The sequence below is a fragment of the Macaca mulatta genome, chromosome 18 (assembly GCF_049350105.2).
Source record: "Macaca mulatta isolate MMU2019108-1 chromosome 18, T2T-MMU8v2.0, whole genome shotgun sequence".
NCBI classification, from domain to species: domain Eukaryota; kingdom Metazoa; phylum Chordata; class Mammalia; order Primates; family Cercopithecidae; genus Macaca; species Macaca mulatta.
The window spans coordinates 53441687-53465988 of record NC_133423.1 but is presented as its reverse complement, the minus strand read 5'-3'; the positions used below and the strand labels follow the sequence as shown (position 1 = coordinate 53465988).

Genomic DNA, 24302 nt, shown 5'->3' with positions numbered 1-24302 from the left:
TCAAAGGATGTCTACAATTCTCAATATAAAAGAGAAAATGTAAAATTATGTGTCTCAGTTGATGAGTGTAGTATACAGTTTGGAATTATGGATTCTAGAACTGGATTGCCTAGCTCAAGTCCCAGCTCCACCAAATTCCTTTCTATTCCTCAATATTCTCACCCATAAAACTGAAGATAATAATAGCACTTCATTTCATAGGGTTATTTTGAAATTTGAATGAGTTAATATAGACAGATAAAATATTTGTAAAGCATGTAAAATGGCCCCTGGCCTGTAATTAGTTCAACAGTGTATTTGTTGTTATTACTCCCTTTCAGTTTCTTAGAGCTACAGGAGGAAAAACTTAGACTCTCTGTCAAGGAGATGTCTAGATAAAACCAAATTAATTTCTTTGAATTTCATCCCAGCATGCTTCTCTTTCTGTAGGTGTTTTTGTTTGTCTGTTTGTTTGTTTTTGAGATGGAGTTTTCCTTTTGTCACCCAGGCTGGAGTGCAATGGCACGATCTCGGCTCACTGAGTCTTCTGCCTCCCGGGTTCAAGCAATTCTCCTGCCTCAACCTCCCAAGTAGCTGAGATTACAGGCGCCTGCCACCACACCTGGTTAATTTTTGTATTTTTAGTGGAGATGGGGTTTCACGATGTTGGCCAAGCTAGTCTTGAACTCCTGACCTCAGGTGATCCTCCTGCCTCAGCCTCCCAAAGTGCTGGGATTACAGGCATGAGCTGCTGTGCCTGGCCTGAAAATAATCTTAGAAAGTTAAATAACTTTTTTAAGTGCCTGCATAGTATTAGGCACTCAGTAGATGTTCAGATGTCCTTGATCCGTCGTCTTCTGCATACCCCCATACTATGTCTTATATAGGTATCATTAAGCAGGACCATGCCAAAGCAAATAACATAGAACTACCTAGCCTGCTGGCTTGTTCCTGCCACTTTAGGTTACACTTGAGCCAACCACTGAGGAAGTGGGGGCTTCCGGCAGAAGCTTGCTGCGATTAAGAATGAGGCGTATCCAAGGAGCATGGACACTGCCTGCTGCTGGGGCATCGTAGATAGAGGGACAATGTGAACTCCTGGGAGACTGCATAGGACAGTGCAAGCCATACTTGGTCCATGAAATAGTTTCATTCTCATTTTTTTGAGACCTGTAATTCCAAATCTCATTACCTTATCTTTCTCTTCTGCTTCATAACTAAGAGAAAATAATTGTTGGCTGTTACATCCTGAAAATGCAACACTTTTTTTCCTTCCTTCTGTGAAGTTTTCCTGGACTATGATTTGATTTCTTTCTGTCAAAAATAATAAACTTTGATGTGGTTAAGGTTTGAGTTTGAGAAGGCATGTCAACCATGGACAAATGAGTAAGGCTAGAAACTTTGTCTCAGTGATTTCCACCATGCCAAAGCTTCCTGAAGCCCAAGGAACCAGCCTCTCACCCAGTGTGTCTCTCCCAAAGACAGTTCTACTCCCTGGCACACTGGTATGTGCATAAAGTGAAAAGACAGAAAGGTCTCTTGGAAGGCAGTGTGGCTGCAACGTAGATTAGTCAAATGGGAGGACTTGAGGCAATAGCCATAATTACAGAAATTAATTCCCAAAGCATGTAATTATTGGAATGGTGTACTCCCAGCTTCCTTTGCACCCATTTGCTAGCTACCTTCAGAAGGAACGGCACCAAACAACTTTTACGGCAGAAATCCCTAGTAATCACAATATTCTTAACCATCCTCTATACATTTCTATCTTCTTTAACCCCAATAGCCAAATGTTCCTTGTGCTGCTATATATCACACTTAGTTTTATTTAAAGACTGACATAGTTGAGGATGCCAAGAAACAACTCACTCAACCTCTCACTTTATAAAAGAGTAAACAGGACAGAAAGGACTCATCCAGTATCAAACACTAGCTGGGGACAGAGCAAGGTCTGATATTATCCCTACTCTGTAGCAATATATTTATTTTCCCCATGGGTCTTAGAGGCTTAACATAACTCCCTGTAATCAAGGGGCCATCCCTTCTCCTTCTGAAGAGGAGACTTAGTATGGAACTGATCATGTGGTGTTACAGCGGATGATTAGAGGATTCCTTTCTGTCTACTACCATCAAGGACAAGCTTACTTTTTGCAAAAAGAAGTCAGCAACTACCACTCCTTGGCTAGAGAATCCTCCACAACCATTTTGCCTGGCTCTTCTGAGGTTTTCACCATGAGTGTTTTGGCTTCTAAGATAAGCCTGCTGCTACTCTAGTGGAGCCAGGCACAGTGACTCACATCTGTGTTCCTTGCACTTTGGGAGGCCAGAGTGGGAGAACTTCTTGAGCCCAGGAGTTAGAGACTAAGCCTGGGCAACAGCCTCAGTGACAGTGAGATTCTGTCCAAAAAAGAAAGATGAAGAAGAAAAAAGGAAGTGGGCTTTGGTGATACAGAGTATAGGAGGGTCTCCACAGCAGCAGAGCCAGAGCCATAGAGATAAGCTCCCTTCACATTCCAGCTCACATACCACCAATGAGCTACAAACCACAGAGCTGCTGCACGTTCCTGCTCAACTCTCCCTTCTTTCCCTCATGTATGCTTCTCATGCCACTTGACTCCGTAGCAGCTTCTCCTCCTGAACATAATGTTGTTTTATCTTCCGCTTGTTAATCAATCAAGTATTCACTATAGGATTGTGTTTCTTTTGTCTTCTGGTCTTTCCTCTTGTATTTTTAAAATTTAATTTATTTCATGTGTATGGCTTCACTTCCAGATCAGACTATTTCTAAAGATGGTATTCTTTATTTCTTCATTGTCTTCGTTTTACTTTACCTGGTACTTTAAACAATAGTGTCAATAAATACCCATTTACTGGTTATAATTAGAACTATTTCACATCTGATTTGAACATGTGGTGCTTCCTTTAATATATCTCGGGGTTACATAAATGGGAGAATTGTCTCTTCCTTAAACACACAGTTCCTTTCCCTCTACTGTTTCATGGAAGATGATAAAATAATGTTAAATTAATAGCTAGCATTTATTAAGTACTTATAACATGTCAGATACTATAATTAAAATCGTATACATGTTACCAACATCAACTTCAAAATGAACAGATTATTAGCACCAATATTCACAGGTTGATTGTGAGGACTGAATGATATATCCTGTGAATTGAGCTATGAATTTAGATGATATTCATGATGAAGATGAGGATAATTAGTTTATCATAATGGTTGTATTTCACTTTGAAGTGTTCAAAGTTCAATGGGATGAGATACTCAAAGACTAAATTTAAATGAGGGAAAATCTACTTTAGGAAAAAATCTGTAATGCCAAGGATAAGACACTGAGTTTGGACAGAGAGAAAAGAATAAATCAAATGAGAGGGTCACAAAAATTTATTTTCAATTGCTGATAAGTGCTAGCCCTTTTCTATTTATGCCTAGAGCCACTCCTGTTCTTTCTCTAAAAATGTGAACAATATGCCTTTGATCTTGCATATTTTTCTTGATCCAATCATTGTTTTCTTTTCAATCTAGTTCTACTTATCCTGAGGGCTGCTGATTCAACAATAGGTATGAATGTTCAAGCTTAAATTATATATATTTTAACTTGTTTTTAAAAGGAAAGCTTTGTAATTCCTATAAGAAATGAATCATTAATTCTGCCATGACATTATATATGAAATCTACCCAGGAGCTCCCAAATACTCTCCAATTCAGAGGAGTCTAAAGTTCAGCAAACCAAGCTGATGTAGTATTATATTTGCCCTTTAAAAAAGGTCAAAATATTGTTCAATTGATGCCAACATCCATGAACTAAATGAAAGGGAGCCTGAGAAGATTGGATGTGGTTAAGGGTTTTACTGAATTCATGAGGCTCCTTAGTCATTGTAAAATAAAACTCCCTAGCAAACTTTCTTAATAGAAAATTCTGGGAATATTTTGACATTGGATATGGGCAATCAGCAGGACTATTTTCATTCTGTTTAAGTGGGCAAAGCCACTTTTCAGTTTTTGAAATTCGTGGTGCATTATTTCCCTTGCACCCTATTTTATTTTATTTTACTTATTTTTGACGAGTCAGGAAAGAAAGGAGACTCACTTAAGGTCAAGTGTAAACCTACAGCAGAGCCAGGATTACTACTCAGGATCTGTGTGATAAGATTTGGCCTTAAGATAATTGTATGACTATTTAAGTTGTCTGGTTGTTCCTTTTGGGGAGGCTGGAATCTATCTTATAACCCCAGTAAGTGGTCTTTGGTGCACCTATCCTCAACTGTAGTGCCTTAGATGTTTTTTTATGCTATAATATTTTTCTTCACCTTATTTTTCCATTTTTTAAAAATAATATTTTAAAATAATTAATATATTTAGGTAACTCTTGAAAGTCAAATCATAGATAAGAATTATAATGAGAAATTATAGGACCTTTATGTTCCCAATTTCTACTCCCTGGGCAACAGATTCTTACCCTTTTAGCTAGATTTTCTTAACCTACACACTTCCAAATAATCTACTTCTAGTACCATAACTTGATGGCAATTTTCACTGTGTTGATTCCTCTCTGTCGCTGGAGGTGGAGATTCAGTGCTTTATGTGCTGCATGTTTTGTGGCGCTCCTTTCCTCCACCTCCCAATATGGTTTTGGCACAGACTGAGGTCTAATTTGTCCTTACTTTGCACAAGATTTTGTAATAATTTTTCATCACTGAGCTATGTATGTGCTGTGAGCACATTTTCTTTCTTGTTCAATATTTTCTGTTGCTGAATGAAGTTGTCAGTTCAGTGATAACTCCAGCACTGGTAGGGAAGACTTTTAAAGGACCTAACCGGAGTTGGTGCATCTCTCTTCCATCTTCATTCCGCAGATCAGAACTCCAGAAAACAGCCAGGTTTAACTGGAAGGCTGGAAAGTGGAGTCTAAGAGGAGGCTTCTCTATTCTCCTCTATCCTTTCTTTCCTATTTCCTTCTGAGAGGAGGCTTCTCTATTCTCCTCTATCCTTTCTTCCCTATTTCCTTCCTTCCTTTCCTCTGAAAGAGAGAACAAAGGATTTGGTGAAACCTTTCAACAGTCTTTATCATATCTTCTTCCATTTTTTTTCCTTACTTATTTTGTTGTTTAGCTGAGTATGTAAGAGCAAATAGCTTAATTAACTATGTTTAACTGATGATGGTTTTATATAGGCATACCTGAGAGATACTGAAAGTTCAGTTCAAGACCAACATTGTAAAAAGAGTATCACAATAAAGCAAGTCAAACAACCTTTTTGGTTTTCCATTAGATATAAAACTTATGTTTACACTATACTGTAGTCTGTTAGCTGTACAATAGCATTATGTCTAATAAACAATGTACATACTTAAAAAATACTTTATTGAAAGTTGCTAATGATTATTTGATCCTTCAGCAAGCTGTAAACTTTTTGCTGGCAAAGAGTCTTGCCTTGATGTTGATGGTTGCTGACTGATCAGGGTTGCCAAAGGTTAGGATGGCTATGACAATTTCTTAAAATGAGACAACAATGAAGTTTACTACATCAATTGACTCTTCACAAAAGACTTCTCTACAGCATGAGATGCCGTTTGATAACATTTTACCCACAGTAGAACTTTTTTCAAACATACCAAAACTTGCCACAGCTTTATCAACTAAGTTAATGTCATATTCTAAATCCTTTGTTGTCATGTCAACAATTTTCATTGCATCTTCACTTGGAATAAATTCTTGATAGTTTGTTTGGAAGTTCCAGCAGGGAAGTGCAGCTACTTGTATATCCTTGACTGAAGACCAGTCCACCTCTATCGTGAATGGTCATCTACTTTGACCCGGTGCACAGCTTCAGGAGGGATGGACATAGAGTGGTGCAGGAGAAAGGCTTAGCCAGCCACATCAGTCAAATCGACCCTGGCAATCAATGGGGTGACAGATCTCAGCCAGATTGCCCTCATGTTCAACCTGGAATAAATTCTATCTCAAGAAACTACTTTCTTTGCTCATCCATAAGAAGCAATTCCTCATCCATTCAAGTTTTATCATGAGATTGCAGCAATTCAGTCAAATCTTCAGGCTCCACTTCTAATTCTAGTTCTCTTGTTATTTCCATCTGAAGTTTCTTCCTCTACTGGTCTTAAATCTCTCAAAGTTATCCATGAGGGTTGGAATCAACTTCTTCCAATCTCCTGTAAATGTTGATATGTTGATATCTTCCCATGAATCACAAATATTCTTAATGGCATCCAGAAAGGTGAATTCTTTCCAGAAGGATTTTCAATTTTTTTACCTGGATCCATCAGGGGAATCACTGTCTATGCAAGTTATAGCTTTATGAAATGTATTTCTTAAATAATAAGACTTGAAATTCAATATTACTCTCATCCATTGGCTTCAGACTGGCTGCTGTTTTAGCAGCATGAAAACATCATTCATCTTTTTGTACATCTCCATCAGAGCTTTTAGGTGACCAGGTGCATTGTTAATGAGCTATAATTAATTGAAAGGAATCTTTTTTAATGAGCAGTAGGTCTCAACAGTGGTCGTAAAATATTCAGCAAACCATGCTGTAAATAGATGTGCTGTCATTGGGCTTTGTTATTCCATTTATACAGTATAGGCAAATTCAACATCATTCTTAAGGGTTCTAGGATTTTCAGAATGGTGAATAAGCTTTAACTTCAAATCACCAGCTTCATTATCTCCTAACAAGAAAGTCAGCCTATCCTTTAAGCTTGGAAGCCAAGCACTGACTTCTCTTTAGCTATGAAACTCCTAGATGACATCTTTTTTCAACAGAAGATTGTTTCATCTACATGGAAAATAGATTATTTAGTGTACTCGCCTTCATCAATGGTCTTAGCTAGAGTATCTGTACAACTTGCTGCAGCTTCTCCATTAACACTTGCTTCTTCACCTTGAACTTCTATGCTATGGAGACTGCTTTTTAAACCTCACAAAGTAAGTGCTGTTATCTTCTAATTTTTTTCTTCTACAGCTTCTTCACTTCTCTTAGTATTCATAGAAGTGAAGAGAGTTAGGACTTAGCTCTAGATCTGGCTTTGGCTTACGGTAATGCCATAGATGGTTTTATCTTTTATCCAGACCACTAAAATTTTTTCCATATCAGCAATAAGGCTGTTTGCTTTCTTGCAATTTGTGTGTTCACCGAAGTAAAACTTTTAGTTTCCTTCAAGAACTTTCTTATTGTATTCATAACTTGTCTGTTTGGTGTAAGCAGCCTAGCTTTTAGAGCGTCTCAACTTTTGACATGCTTTCCTCACTAAATGTAAGCATTTCTAGCTTTTGATTGAAATAAATAGATGTGTGACCTTTCCTTTCATTTAAATACTTAGAGGCTATTGTGGGGTTATTAATTGGCCTAATTTCAATATTGCTGTGTCTCAGGGAATAGGGAACCCCAAGGAAGGAAGAAAGAAGTGGGAACTGCTGGTCAGTGGGACAGTTAGGACACATACAATGTTTATTAAGTTTACTGTCTTTTCTGGGCAGGGTTCACGGTGCCCGAAAACAATTACAAGAGAAAAAACAAAAATCACTGATCACAGATCAGAATAACAGATATACAATAATAATGATTAAAATATGGCATATTACGAGAATTGCTACAGTGTGATATAGAGACAAAGTGAGCACATGGTGTTAGAAAAATAGCACCAGTAGATTTGCTCAACATAGGATTGTCACAGTCCTTTAATTTATTTTAAAAAAATACTATCTGCAAAGCACAATAAAAAAATTCATGCCTGTACTGTGTTTTCTTCCTTCCCTTTTTCCTCCTTTCTTCATAATTATTATTATTTTTTTAATTTCCAAAGCTCTTTCATGAAAAAGACTGTATTTAATTCTCTCAATAACTTATGCTGTGCTGGTAAGAAGATGTTTATTTAATTATTGTGCTTATTTACCATGTGTACGCACTGTAATTCAAAAATATTAAGTGAGTTTTCCCCCCAGTTCACACAGGAAGAAGTTGAAGTTCGTGCAAAAACTTCTTAGACTTGCCCGCATGATTTTGACCTCCTTCTTACTCCTTTCCAGCAGGATGTGTATTAGTATGTATTTGTTTATGTTTACTTGTTTTCTTATTGAAAGGCATGGAACAAGAATTTGTTAAACAGAAACACCCCTGAATTCTCTTAGACTTGATGAGGCAAAATACATTCTAAATTCCATTCCATTTTCTCACCACCATTTGATGGGTGAGCTTCCACTTAAGATTCAGAGGACATGCTGGCTTCCCTCTCATGACTCTTTCTTAAGATGGCTTTCAACACAGCCATTAGCACTCATCCACACAGGACAAACTGAGACCTCACATGCTGAAGAAGCATGGTAGTAAGTGTAGATACGACGCCATGTGCTATTGTGGACAAGCAGGGTCAACTACTAGCCATAACAATGTCAGAAAAGGGATTTAAAATAAAATAGAACCCCCTCTGTTTCTCTTATATAAAACGATTCGCTGTATGTCCACATAATAGAATGTCTCATAACAACATTACAACACCTCAACCACAACACTTTAAGAAATGTGTAAGACAGCAGAAGACAGGTATATTTGTTGAGCCAGGAGTTATGCACCAAGTTTTATACAGCTTAACTCTTACAACATTTATAGCTCTATGTGTAGGTGCCACACTTTCTCATGTAAAGAAGATAAAACAATGCTGGGATTGGTTAAAGAAACTTGGTATCGCTTTTTGGGAGAAGCATGGAATGCAGAGCAATACCAGGAATAAATGGCGGAGAAAAGGGATGCCATATGCAAAAGATAGCAATGAAAAGGATTGTTCAGAGAGATGCATGCCTAAAGCACAGATGAGGTGAAATCGGTTGAGAACAGCTGAGCTGATTGTTGCTATTGATGAAAGCTATCAAAACTGAAGAGTGGGTATTAGAAAAAACAGGGTACCTGAGAGAAAGGTCGTCTTTAGCCTGTGTTAAGTTAGTCCTTGTATTAAAGTTCTGACCTAGAGCTTGATCTGCACAATGCTTCTCTTCTCTAGTAAAAAGGAAAATGCTGTCAATGGCATGCATGTTTATCTACGCGTCCTCAGCCTGCAGAGGTTTCTCGGTAGTACCTGGATGCTGAGATTGCATTAAGAGCCCATGATCCTGATGCTGGCAAACAAGCTTTCCTGCCTTTCTTGATCCTTCTTTCATTTAATTTTAATGGAGTAAAACATGTATATCAATAATTCACATTCTTTTCTCTTTCCAGTTGTGCCTATATTCGTAACAAAAATTTCCAAGCCTACTCCTTTTATTTACACTTTATCTCTTAAATCCTCTGCCCTCCTAACTGAACGTTCCATTTTTATTAAGTGGCTGCTTTAAAAGATGCCCTTTTCTTAATGAAATCTACCCAAATAATTAATATTGCCCCAATTCCTTCCCATTTTCTTGACTCTCTGGCATATAGTCTATCCTTTTCTTAATGAAATCTACCCAGATAGTTAATATTGCCCCAGTTCCTTCCCATTTTCTTTCCTCTCTGGCATATAGTCTACCTGTTATCCATAACTGCCATTTTACCTTACTGTCATTTAATCAACGGTTTATTATTTGCTCTTCTTTTAAATGCATTGTGTTAATTTCCTCAGTATCCTCATTGCCAGCTGGCCTGTTCCCTGCAGATTTCCTGTGGCCAAATGTCACTCTTAAGAGCCTGCACCTTCGGTGATTTCTCAGAGCATTTGTTTAGACCTTATCAATCATTATCTCACAATAAACAACAGCTTTGCAAATGGAGAGCAAGGCTCGCCCAGTGATTGATGCTTCTGGATTCCTGTCTTTTCTCCTTGTGAGAATTGCAAGGGCCCCCTCCTTTTATTTTGAGGACTCTGGCTGTACCTGCCATGGCTTATGGAAAAACAAGGCTCAACTGCCAATACCAGGCCCTCTCTTCTTTTCCTCTTACTGCATTTCTTTATCGGTTGTGACAATATGCCACAATTAATGATAGCAGAAATACCCATGTTTGATACCACATGCATCACACTTAGGTGTGATGGATTAGCAATCAAGGAAATTAATTCTGCCATTACAAAGTAACATCTGAACTTTGAAGATAGGCAATTGTATTGTATAAGGATCCGTTATGAATTCAGCCATAAGTATAACATTAGGCAAGATTATTTAGGCACAGAATAGTTTCAACATTGTTAGCTTTTTAGTTTCCCTAGCAATGGTTTACAATTCTTTTCCACCAAATTTCCTTCATTTCAGAGGGCCACAGGACCATCAAATTTCAAGGTCAGACAGATGATAGATAATTGCTATATATTTTTGACCAAGCAAATAATATTTCTAATAGAATGTTCATGATCAAAGGTCCACTGAAAATGAGTCTTTTCTGGAATGAGTAATTTACCTCTGTGGAAGATACCAGGTTTATTGTAATATGCTTCTCTTGATTTGAGAAGTTCTGGAATAACCAAAGTCAACCTGGTTGGCTGTATTTCCTGCAATACTTCACCTTTGAGATTTTTCAAAAATTATGATTATATTTTAAGTTCTGGGGTACATGTGCAGAACGTGCAGGTTTGTTACACAGGTATACACGTGGCATAGTGGTTTGCTGCACCCATCAACCCATCATCTACATTAGGTATTTCTCCTAATGCTATCCCTTCCCTAGCTCCCCCACCCACTGCCAGGCCCCGGTGTGTGATATCCCCTCCCTGTGTCCATGTATTCTTATTGTTCAACTCCCACTTGTGAGTGAGAACATGAGGCTTTTTAACATACTTTTACACCAAAAATGCAGCTACCGAACTCTCTTTCACTTGCCTAACAGACTTGATCCTCTAGTGTTTCTTATATAGTCAGAGCCAATATATACCAAATAGCCCCTGGATTGCTGAGGCTGCCAGCTAATAGACAGATCAAACCAAATAAAATAAAAACAATGCCTGAAGACAGTGTAAAATACAGTAAACAATCAAGACATAAAATTGTTCCATTAAGTTCAGTATTGTATTTCATAGGGAGGTAGTTTTATACTAACCCTGGTCTGACAAAATTATGCTTCTATAGCCATTGTGGGCAGAAAATCTACTAAAATTGATAGATTCATTAGTCCCATCAGTCTGCTTGGGGCCAATGTGGAAAATAGCCATTTCACAACTGGTTTGGTCTGAAGGTAGACTGTGGATATGGGTTCTTAGAAACCCAATGGAGAGGCAAAATGTGTCAGTATGGGATAGGGAAACCTATACAGGTGAGAGTATAAGGAAAGAAGAGGTCACGAAGAATACTGACTTTCATCCTTTATTACATCATCTTACATTTTCTCTGGTACCTTCTCCTTGCTGTAAGGACTACAATTCTGATGAAAATATCAAAAAAGCAAAACTCTATTAAGTCTAATAACTATTTCCCTCCATGATGTTTCCCTTATTTGGAATCAATGTTGTAATTGTCTGAATCATGAATAGGGCAGGTAAAACATGTAATAAAATCAAACTTACACAGTATGTTCAGAGTCTGATTAGGTTCTCAGAGGAAGGTCTGGAAAACTTCATCGATCACTTCCAAATGTTTTAGACATATCAATTTCCATTGTATTAGTTTGATCTATTAATTATGAAATGTTGTTTATTCTTTAAGATGATTTCCCTGGAACCTATAGCTAGAAATAGTATGTTAAATTTATTATTGAATGCATCAGAAATGCTGCATTTATTTAAAAACATTCTGATAGTAATACTCCAGAATTGAAACTGTCATTTCACCCAAGACATTTAAATGAATAAACTGTTTTCTTATTTGTTTGCATGTTTTGTTTGTTTACATAGTTGCATTCCATTACTGGCTATTTTTATATGTCGGTAGCTGAGCTGGGATCTGGGAATTAAGAATAATGACAATTACAGACTACTATTTTCCTCATTCCTAGTATGTTTGAAAAAAGGATCTGTGGATGTTAGTTGAGTTCATGTTCACAACGGCTGTCAAAGTCAGAGAGAACATGCTTATCACCCCATTTGATACATGAATAAACTAAAGTCAGGCACTAAGTACATTCGTAGAAATCAGTCTATAATCCAGGAGTCTCCTCATTCAGCCTAGTGTGCTTTCTAAAAAACTGCCTTATTTTTACCTTTTTCTATTTATCTTAAGGCTCTCAAAATAAAAAATAAATGCCCTCAATAAAATAAACCATTTAAAATTTATCAGAGACAAAAGAAACTCAACACCACATGTCAAAAACTGAATATAGTTCTTTCATAAACAAAATTTAAACTTCCTTTTAACTAACGTCTTTTAACAAGTGCTTTCCTGACTTTTGCTATGAATTTGACAATAAATGAAATATTCAAAATATATGTTCCAAATAAAATAAACAAAATGTTCCATTTTTGAAGATATATTATCCCAGATATTAGACATACCCATTGTGATGTGGGCCCCTTGTCATTATGTTTATCTATTTTGAGCTACCCTTAGACCCACTGTAAATTGGAAACCTATCATGAAATAAATAAGATTTGAGGACAAAAGTAAGACAAAGAACTGAAAAATACATATAAGTCTTGTTTCCTGATCAGTCAATCATGTGACCATGATTTTACTGTCATGTTCTTCACAGTTATTTGATCAGGATGGTGATGAAGAAGGAAGGAGCATGTTTCACTGCATTTACAAAATGCAATTTTTATTCCCTAGAGTGACAACAGTATGATTTATGTCCTTGGAGTTAGGTAAAGTTCTGGATGTTAGTTTCGGATAGTGATATGCTTTCTGAAAAGCTCACACAGAGCCACTTTTCACATACAGATATGTATCGTCCAAGGCTGTGAAGGAGAAGAATCTCATTGAGGTAGTACCAATTATGCAGCATTATTTATATTCCTAACACACATTTATATAAATTATTTTATTTTTGGTTTGTAATAATTTCACACTATAGGTAGGGTGAGTTTTTGTATGTGTGTTTATCTTTTACACATAAAAGTAAAAGATAATAAGCTCTTCATTATACCTAGCCTTGTTCCTCAAAATACACATTAAACAATGTAAATATATAGTATAATCATTAGTTAGTTCAATACGTATATTTTAAAACACAAAACTGACCTAGTTTATACTAAGAGACACCTCTGCCAGGTACAATTAAGTGTAGATGAAATGTCAAATTTGTTGATCATTTGTGGTACCATCATCATTTCACAGATGGAGAGGAGAAGGATATAAAGGTTTACCTAATAGAGAACTTTCCGTTTCCTGGAAATCTCAAATTCTATCCCTCTCCTTGTGCCCCACCAATCTTCTCACTTCATGTCTCTGCCCACGAGTTTCTCTAGATAGAGTGCCTGCCTCCTTTATACTGTCTTCAGACTGCAAATCTCCGAATCATTTTTCTTTCCTCTTCGCTTTTCTTCACTTTGAGCTTGTCTTTCCCCTGCTCCTCACAACATGTTGACGGCAACAGTAGACCTAAAATCTTTATCAGACGGTGTTCAGTTCCCTTTGGCTGTGATCCCAAGTATTTCAAGGAGATAGCTGATCAGCATGACAAACATATTCAGCAGGTCACAAAAGAAGGCAATATAACAGGGCAGACCTCCCTTTCCTTCCGTAGCTAAGAGACCATTAATCATTTTAAAACTTACTCAGTTTTCTCCTAATTATAGTATATGTTGATGATTAAGAACATAGGTTTTAACATCACACTCGCTGGGTACAAATCTTGACTACTCCACTTACTAGCCATGTGGCATCTTGGAAGTTACTTAAGTTCTGTGCCTCAATTTCCATGGCTGTGAAATTGAGGTGTGTGCCAGTAGAAACCCCTTTATAGAACTCTTATAAGATTGAATTACTCATTATGTAAGGTATTCAGAACAACGTCTGATATATAGTAGAATGTGTATAGGGCTTACTGATATTAATGCACAAATTAACTTATTTCATCCTAAAAAATGTTAATAGTAGATATTAAATTATTTGCTTGTGATAAAAATCTAGAAAACTTTTGTCCCTGCATTAGAACTCAAGCTGACTCCAGAAACTTCAGTCTTTCCATGATTATTTTAACTTTTTGAAGATAATGACTTTCTATGTGGAGAAAGTCTAATGCTATGCTTAATATGCTGAGGCTATTCTGAAAACGACCTTACACAACATATCCAGGGGCAGGTGTGAACTCGTCAGCATCACTCCCATCACATTCTGCAGACAGCTGTCTTCTTTGTCTTTGTGCATGTAGGCTCAATTTCTTTTTCTAAAGCGTAAAATAACTTTTATACCACCAGTGTCCTAACTAAGATGCACATCAGTGATGAATATATTTGCTAAATACACGTGTGCAGAGATTACTCTTGCAGTAATCCTGTCTCACAGGAATGTAAACCCATTTCTAGAAATAAACGGAAAAAAATCCTCCGACAACACCAATTAATTGTCATAAAACTCCAGCATCAACGGCAGGTACTTGGACTTTCCTTTCAACACATAATGACTTTGACTTAACACACTGAGCTTGATTGTCTGTTCATATCAGAAAATGTTTTAAGTTTGAAATTAGAGAAGGAGTGGAAGTTTTGTTTGAATCAGGTAGACTGGCATTTGCAAGAAATTATAGATGATAACAATAAAGTGTTTTACAAAATATTCAGACTAAAAATTAAATATGTATTTTCAGATAGCACTGAAATAATCATAGTGGTAACTGTGAGTTATCAAGCAATGGTTAAATGATGTTTAGCATTCTCTGTGATGAAAAAGCTTAGAAAGATCTCTATCACACTATATCGAAATGAGCTCATTTTTGACTTGAGAAACTAGTTTTTGATTATCTGAAAAAGTACCCACCCCCCTTATAATGCCAGATAAATTAAATGATAATTTAATATGTTCTGTATAGAACACAGCTGTCCTATAGTGATCATTAAGCATATACATTTCCTTGTTAAACTGAATACTCGTTGAAATAGAGATTGAAATTTCACAAAGAGGTTATTCACAAGAAACATCGGTCACTTTTGATAATATGCATCATAATTAGTTTTATAGATATTACATTTAATGTTCAGAGTAGAGAAGAAACATAACAGAAATTGAGAGGGCTGCAGATATTCAATCCAGTACGGAAAATAACTTCTGAAATTGTGTTCCATTTTTTAACTTCCTTAGCTCATAATTGCGTTCTGATTGGGAAAGAAAAATCTCAGAAGACTCAGAGGTTCAAATCATATTAGTACTCAAAAGTTTGGATGTGCCTTCAAACTTCCTGGGCCTGAAAATATTGACTGGAAATGCCACAAAAAAAACAGCTTCTTCACAGTGTTTCTGGCAGTTCGACTCCTGTTCCTGGCTGGAAGTTCAAGTGCAGAGATGCATGAAATTGAACAATGATAATAATAAAAACTTTTCTGAAACCATTTTAAAGCTGCAAAAAGTTGGATTTTAGGTCTATCTAATCTAAGGGAATGGCCCAGGTACAATTTTATAGTCAAATGGGTTCATCTTTTTTCCTTCTTTCTCATTTGGTTCCCATCACATGATAATTTTACCCCTTTATTAAGGAGTTCAAACTTTGGCACCATTGAACTGATACCTGCTAATTATTTGGAGTTTGATTAGTTCATTTGTTGGTTAGCAAATCCTCTTTGTTCTGTTCTTTGTGAGGAATGTGGAATTCAATTAAACGAATCTTGCTCTTCTCTTACCTCTATGCATGAATATGCTGTGGGAGAAACGGTTAAAGTTATTGGGTAAAGTGCTAGACATTCTGAAGTGTGTTTCTACCTTTCATTACTCTCAGACCAAATCTTTTGTTATTTTGGGGGGATACAAGGTTAGAGTCTCCATTCAAACATCCCCCAGGGCCATTTCTGGAGGAAAAAAAAGCTTTGTGTTTAAAAACAAAAAGGTGGATACTTTCTAATTTTTTGTCTTTGTTAAAGACAGTATTTTAAAATTCTCACTAAGAATTTTACTTCTTGGGATAATATAAATATTGTCTTTAACAAGGGAGTCTGCAAAAGGAAAAATGGACGCAACCTTATTTGTCCCTCTTTCATTCTGATTCCTTTCTCTCCTCTCTACAAGCTCCAAGCATTATTTCTAGGATATTTAAATTTCTCTTGGAAGAATAGTAAAATCAAAGGAGGGATTTGTTAAAATTCATCATCTTACAAAAGAAATGTGTATAATACTTTTAACATAAATGGATGCTCTTTTCTGTCACTCTTGCAACAGAGAAGCAAACATTCCTCAGAAATAAATTCTACTACAGTAACATCATTGGGAGATTTTCTGGGGACATCTTGACGCAGAGCCTCTCAATTATGCCTGAAACAGGATTTAAGATGATACAATTGGGGAGTGGTGAACAGAGAGTATATTTCTTCATTTAAATATCTATGATTTCACGAAAAATTTACCAAAATTTCTAGTATTATTTTTGAAAATCAATCATACATGTTTAGGCTCCATAAAACGCTGTTTTTGAAGTTGCAAAATATTGAAGATTCCTTAATAATCTGTTCACACATGACATTTGTGTGATTGTGTAAATGCTCTGTTCATTTTTCCTTCCAGATATGTTCATTTAGTCAAGGATTATTTTTATACAGACGAATTATGGTGATTAGAAGTTTCCACAGAGTTTGTATTCACAATAAATATCAATGATTTTAGCCTACTGAGAAGTTTTTTATAGCAGTTTATTTTCCTAACTCAAGTCCATAAGTCTAGCTTTAGAAGTAGCAAGGCCAATAAACCATAAAAGAACTATTTTATGGGTGATCCAGTAACTAGAATTGCAAGAAAAAAGAGAAAGTAAATAATTATAAGAAAACCACTATTGACTGGTTCATACAGTGGATGGCGTTTGCCTTCATCTGTAGGATAATTGGACCAGAGGGCTACAAATCCATTGCAATGCAAGGCTTTCCTTACAAGACAGTTAATACACCATCAGGGAGCTAGTAGGAATAGTTTCTGTGTTGCAGCCTAAGTATGTTTTCACTCAGCTCATTTGCACTTCAAAGCTGAAGTCGATAATTCAGGCCCAAGTAGGTGCAATTTGGGCTATTTCCCTTTTGTAGCATATGAACACAAGCTGAGAAAATCTCTAAATTCATTTGCACAAGGCATTACTGGCCAGAGTCAGCAAAGCAGAGACACGGCTAATTTCCTATAGGTAAGTATTATCCCTATGAATAAATCCTTCGGGAGTTGGGGATGGTTGGTGGACAGGGATTCAGGTAAACATGGTTTGCTCTCTATTGGTGATCAATGATTTTATTACATAAAACATAAGGATATTAGTTGCCTTACAACAGATCTTAGAAGTTTATCTTCAGCAAAACACTTGTGTGGTGAATTAACAAGTCCAACCAATCATATTCATGGGGCGAGAAATGTCTGGTGAATGATAAAAAACATGCGCCAGGAAAGGTGAGCTCTGTCTAGGTCAGAAACAATGTGGTTAGATTATTATCAGAAAGTGCAAGCATCAGAAAAATGGTGGAGCAAACTATTTTTGTTCAAACATCATTTAATAAAATCTCTCAATGGCCACTTACCATGTAACAACTGTGAAATGTTTTTCTGGTACTTCATACTCCGTTATGTTATTCTATTCCATTCTGCTAAATGTGCTAAGCACCTGTTTTTGTGTACTGAAACCACATATCCCAAATTTTATAGGTCGATCCTGCAATAAGCCTGCCCCAACATCATACTCGTTTCCACATATGCATTACAGTCAACATAATCAGTTACTAGCCACTGCGTTAGAGAATTTCACTAGCATTTATTAGGAGCTTTTCTGTGAGCTATGATTGCATTTAAAGTGATTGGCTTAACCTGCTGAGCTAAGAGTTTTTGTGTGTTTGAATTTCTTTTAATCCAACATTTACTGAGATCATCCTTTGTCCCAGAAACTGTGTGAAATACTTTTCATACATTACCTTATTTTCTCACTACAACATCATTATGGGCAGTGCACTAGCATTGTACCCATTTTGCAGATAAAATTTGAGACACAAAGAAGTTAGGTGACTCATGCAAACTTAAATAACTTGCCCAGGTTTTTCTGGCAAAAAAAAGATTTGAAATCATATCTCCTGATTCCAAGTTGAATGCTTTTATATTAGACGCATAGCATTTCATGCCTGTGACACAAAGTAATACACTTGTAATAGTTCTTAGGATACATACCAGTGGCTTCTTCACAAGAGACATGAGCATTTGCAAAATGGAATGTCTCAGATTCTGATGATACCTGCCTGGCTTCTTATACACTTGCCATCCTGGTCCTTCCTCACCTATTCCATCTCTTTCTCTGTCTACTCATTTTTCAATACCGGTGTTTGTTTAAATCAGATAATTTTTTCATTACCCCATGCTCAGCTTAAAGCTCCATGTGTTTCCTACCTGAAACGCAAATTTCTTGTTTTAATCCTCCTTCCACCCTGGAATTTTCTGGAATCCCACTTTATTACTTTGTTCTTAAATGATTTCCCTTTCCTCAGGCTCATGTAAATTCATAATTAATTACATTCTGCCTATTATTGCCTGATTTCAGTAGCCTTAAAACATTTTCAATAAATCTTTCTCAAATCTCACACTTATATCTATGATAACCTAATTCACAACAAGAAAGAAATAATTATTTTTAATCTTTATTGAGCGCTAGACTTCTGCCACATTTTATGCCAAGGACTTTTTAAAAATTGCTTTGGATCTACTCTGTGAAGTACAGATTATCACGGCCATTTTATAGGACAAAAATTTGAGGCTTTGAGAGATGAGTATGTGCCTAAGACAATCGTGGCAGAGTCACGAACCACAAATCTTTGACCCAAATGCCCATGCCTATCTCCTACTGACTATTCCCCCTAGAGTGATATATTTTTTCAGTGATCCTCTCGCTAGTTCATGTAACAACTTCAAGGATTTTCTAGTGTAACAACAACAACAACAAAAAAAGTCTAGAATAGTCTGGAGTGAGGCTTAGCAGGTTGAATTTTAGGCAAACTGGCCTGATTTGAATGGGCAGGTAACATTTCTTTGGATTCCTCTAAGCACAGCCACAAGAACAGTAATATGCTCATCCAGTAGACTCTCAGGTCCAAGGTTTTTTGTGTGTTTCAGAGATAGGGTCTAGCTCTGTCGCAGAGGCTTGGGTGGAGTGTTGCCCTCATAGCTAACAGTAGCCTGGAAATCCTGGCCTTAAGTGATCCTCCCACCTTGACTTCCAGTGTAGTTGGGACTGCAAGTGTGCTCTACCCCTTATCCCTCATTTAAAATTTTTGTATCTATGAAGTCTTCCTCTGTTGCTCAGGCTGATCTCAAACTCCCAGGCTCAAGTGATCCTCCTGTCTCGGTCTCCCCAAATGCTAAAATTATAGGCATGATCCACTCCTCCCAGACCTGAAAGATTTTTTATTATACCCTGTGTTGCTACAAAAATAAAAGCATCCTATGCAGAATTTACAGTGTCTTTCTTGCAAATTTGCGTGCTTCCCTTTGTTTCAAAATTACTGCCATCATCTAATGAAAAAAACAGATTAAATTAATCAAAGGAAAAATTTAGGCTGAACATAAAAAAAAATTGTTAATGGTGATATCCATTAGACTCTATTAGAATCCCCATTGACTGAGTCATTTACAATAAGACTGCCATCCCCTGGAGATGACTCTGAGACCATCCTAAGCCCGAGGAGAAAGGAACATATGGAACCCACAGGTCCCCCAGCCACTAATGTGGGTGATTTTTTTTCTGAATTCCCTCATTTTGCCTTCTTGTCAACAAATCCTGCCATCATTTCACTCACATCTTTGCAGCATTTTCCAGAGCTGTTAACAGAAATCATTTCACAGAGAGTGGGAAAGAATGTCATTTTGTCATTTTCTTGGGGGAGTACAGGGAAGAAAAGGCAGTCTCTGCTTCCTATGGCTTTCATGATGAAAAAAGAAAAGGAGAATGAGACCTGCCTGCTAGTGGGCTGCAAGAAACAACTTTGTTTGGCAGCATTGTGCAGAATAGTGACTGGGAACTCCCCGATCAACCTCTCTCCTTACTAACTAGAAGAAAGAACAGTTTGGGACCACACTGATACCCCCAAACTTATTGTCACTAATGAGCTGTGTGAACTTAATCATTACATTATATCTAAAAGGTAAGAGGGACCTTAATGATCATCAAGTGTAACCTACTTCTTAATGCAAGAACTCCTTTTAATTACAGAATTCCTGTGAGATGGCCATTGGAAGCTCATTATTTCATTGAACTCTCCATCCCATGGTTAAGTTGTTTCATTTGTTTAGAAAGCCTTTTATTGAGCTAGGACATTCATTCATTAGTATTTGCTTTCCCCTTTGGAATAATAATAATGATGTATGACAAGAGAGTAGTAATCATAATAATGATGATGCTGATGAGTAACAGAACTTTTTTTCTATGTGTTAGGCATGTAGTAAAAATTTACATGTGTCTAAGGTTCTTATTTATCACCATAAAACTTATATGTTATAGGAATTATGATTTACTCCTATTTTAAAGAAGGAAAGATTGAAACATAGAGTGTTAGAATGACCTCATGAGGGTCACAATACTCAAAGGTGGAGAATTAAAATTCGAACCCAGTTCTGTTTGGTTACAGGACTCGATATACTGGGCACACACAAATGCCTCTAGCTCCTTATTTAACACATTTCAATTACACTGTGTCTTTACTCTTCTTTTTTCCAGATTGCACATCCCAGCTTCCTTAAGTATTTCGTATTTAATATAACTTTCAATTGCCACATGATTATGGTAGATTTTATATTAGAAGTGTCTAGCTTTCTTTTCTAATGTATGGAAGCTAGAACTGGAAAAAAATCCCAAAAATGTGGTTTGACAAGTGAGGCACATAGAAAATTCTATTGCTACCCTTCATCACCTTTCCAAACCAAGGTTCTGCCTTTGCAATAATTATTAATAGCAAAGATGATAATCGACATCAGAAGAACATCAAAATATAAAACTTTAAGGAGAAAAAAGCACTTATATTTGAGAAAACTCTATTGTGGGTTTCAGATCAGAAGGGTTCTTTTTATTTGTTTGAAACATCATAATTTTCTCTGTAAAACTGAGTATGGACTTGGCTTAAATAATTTCCCTAGTCCATTTGGGGACGTAGTGCGACATCTCCCTCCATCTGTCAAAATTTGGGGTTCATGTGCTTCTGTCTCAGCTGCCTAGATGCAACCACACAGAGGATGCACCCCTCTTGTGGATTCGAGAGCTCCATTGTAAGTTTCTGACAGCGGTAACATTGCTAAGAGGAGCTCAGGCTTTCAAAATAGTCAGAAAGATAAACATGAACTAGGAGTGACTGTCTCTGGATGGCCCAAAAAAGGGGCAGGGCACCAGAGAATGCATAGGCACTATTTATTTACACAGCTATAATGGAAGTCAGGGTCACTACACAAGTCTCTGGTTGTGGAAGCCTTTCCCTGACACAGTCAGGTGAGCTCTGAGGTTGACGTGGAAATTGTACTGAACAAGAATGGGCCTTTGAAAAAATTTGAAGGGTAGATAGGTAAGTAAGCTAGCACGCTTTCAGTTAACTCATACACATTCCAATATAGGGGCCAAGGGAGAGCTCTTCTCTTGGCCCTCTGAAGTTTCTCCAAAAAGTCAACTCACAAAAGGCAGATTAATTGGATAGAAGGCACACAAATTCATTTAACATGTATACATGGGATCCTTCAGAATGAAGACCCAAAAATACAGAGAAAATCGTTCATTTTTATGCTTATGTCCAACAAAGTACGGACAGCTATGTAGAAATATGAATAGACAAAAAGGGCAGGATCTAATGCTAATAGACTGGGGAAACCCAGCAAGGTCTGTCTATGGAGATACTTCTTGGCATCTCTGAGCATGCTTTCCTCCTGGGTATGGGGCAGGACTCTCGCTGGAATAGGGATCTTATGACCCCCAGTAAAACAAGGCAGGTTCAAGAATTTCTTTCTGACAAAGCTTTTACACAGAGAGTGTGGAGGGAAAGCGAGAGTGATGTTCTTAAGTCTTCTGGCTGGCTTTGGGGAAAAGAGACCCTTGTTTCTATGGCCCGCCATGGAGAAAAGGAATTCCAGTTTCTATGGCTAACCTCGAGGAAGAATGGGAGAAAAACTTTTGTTTCTGGGGTTGCTTCTGAGGCTTTCATTTTATGGTATTGTTTTCTGAGCCAAAACACAGGTAAGTAACAAGGCCGGTGCAAAAAGAAGCATATAGATCTCATTAAAAGGAACAGTAGCAGCAGCAGTTATTTTAGCTTTATAAACAGTAGCAGCAGTAGTTATTTTATCATTATAAAATGATACTGCTATGGAAAAAGAATAACATCAGTAATATGAGGAGTCCTACATGAAGATAAGGACAAAAGGGGAGCTTTGGAGTCAGGCTACTGCTATGCATTTCCGTGTATTTTTCTATGTGGCTTTGTTGTCTATGGCAATACAGTTTGTGAAAATAAGTGAATCAAAATCTTAGCTGTTGGAAGTATAAATTATTTTGAGTCTTCAAGAAACATGATTACGGGGCCTGGTTTATGTGACAGGCAGTTGTAACCAAGGCAGTTGTAGCTTTGTTTCTCTGATTATAGATTAAGCCTTCTTTCTTGCCTTCACTATTTTGTAAAGTATTACAAATGACTGAAGGGTTCTGGGGAAGATCCTTTCTCCCTTTATTGTTGTTGATCTTCATTATAGATTAATTTCCCTCTCACCGTTCCCACACAAAGACTTCATGGCTATTGTATTGTATTTAGATGGAATGTTATGTATACTCTTTCAAACTGGAAAGGAAATGAAAATGAGCTGTATGAAAAAGACTCTACTAATTAAATTGTTGTAACTCATAAGACAATCTTGTATAGAACATTTTGTATTCCTCTCAAATTTCTTTGTTTTCTGCCTATATAAGCAAGAACCTAACTTTTAACTTTGGAACACTGACCCCATTTCTCTGGAGTCTGTGTCTCCCTAATGACGGTCCCCAGATTTTTGCTTGAATAATCTGAATTCTGATCTTTTTGATTATTTCAGGTTGGCAGAGTCTTCATAAAAGTGTTTTGGGAGAGGCACTCTGGTGTCATAAAAATACAATTAAATGTGAAGAGTACTGGATTACAATTCTAGTTATGAAGTAGTAGTGTAGTTGGAGACACTGCTTATAATTTTTTGTGTGTGTGTGTATGTAATAAAACCAAAAATGCAGAATACCTTAAAATAAAAACATCTTTCTCTTGCTCTATCTTTACAACTACCTAGTCCCTGTTCTAAGGGTAATTCCTTGTTGTTTTTTCAAAAATTTTGCTTCTTGTAGAGGTAACATTCATAACTTTTCCAAGGCACTAATATGACTTTTGATCTATAACATATAGGTATTACCATTTCCTATCTGTTGAAGGTAAATATTAAACCCATTTATATGACCCTTACTTTTAATCTTCCTCTCCATTATTAGATTTTTAGTTGCTTATCATTGTTATTAAACAATTTTTTAAAAAATCTTTAGTGCTCATTTCAGCAGCACATACCGTAAAATTGAAATAATACAGAGATTAGCATGACCCCTGCTCAAGGATGGCATGCATATTTGGGAAGTGTTTCAAACTTATGAGGAATTTGGGAAGTGTTTCAAATTTATTCAGCCTTTTAAAAAAGAGTGAAATTTTTACACATGCTGCAACATGAATGAAACTTGAAGGCATTAGGATAAGTGAAATAAATCAGATACATAAGAACAAATATTATATGATTCTACTTATACCTAAAGTAGACAAATTCATAGAGACAAAAGTAGAATGTTTGCTAGGAACTGTGGAGAGAGGTGAATAGGAAGTTGTCATTTAATGATTATAGAGTTTTAGTTTGGGAAGATAAAGGTTCTGGAGATTAATTGTAGAGAAAGCTGCGCAACAATTTTGAACGAACTTAATGCCACCTAACCACAAACTTAAAAATGGTCAAAATTGTACATTTTATGTTATTTATAGATACTATACATGTAGCATATAATTTAGCTCTTACCCATATCTTTTGATTTACTCTGTAAAATTAACATGTTTCTCCATATTTTTTTCAATTTTCACTCGTTATACTAGATCTCCATGCACATACTTTTTAATAAAGTTATGTAGAAACAATAGTTGCAGACATTTTTGGGTGCTGTTACCAAATAATTTTTCCTTCTCTCTTATACGTGCATGCGGTGATTGAGCTTTCTGGACCTTGTGCATTTGATGCAGGCAGGTGACCACCTTTGGCAAATGAATTGAAGAACAGGA

At 36.6% G+C, this 24302-nt stretch overlaps 1 non-coding gene across 1 annotated transcript; it reads left to right on the top strand.

Annotated features, from left to right (window-relative positions):
• The first annotated feature begins 23529 nt into the window (after positions 1–23529).
• On the top strand, positions 23530–23633 carry LOC114673939 (U6 spliceosomal RNA). The gene has a single exon (XR_003724777.1). It is a non-coding gene; the product is annotated as a U6 spliceosomal RNA (small nuclear RNA).
• Positions 23634–24302: the final 669 nt, after the last annotated feature.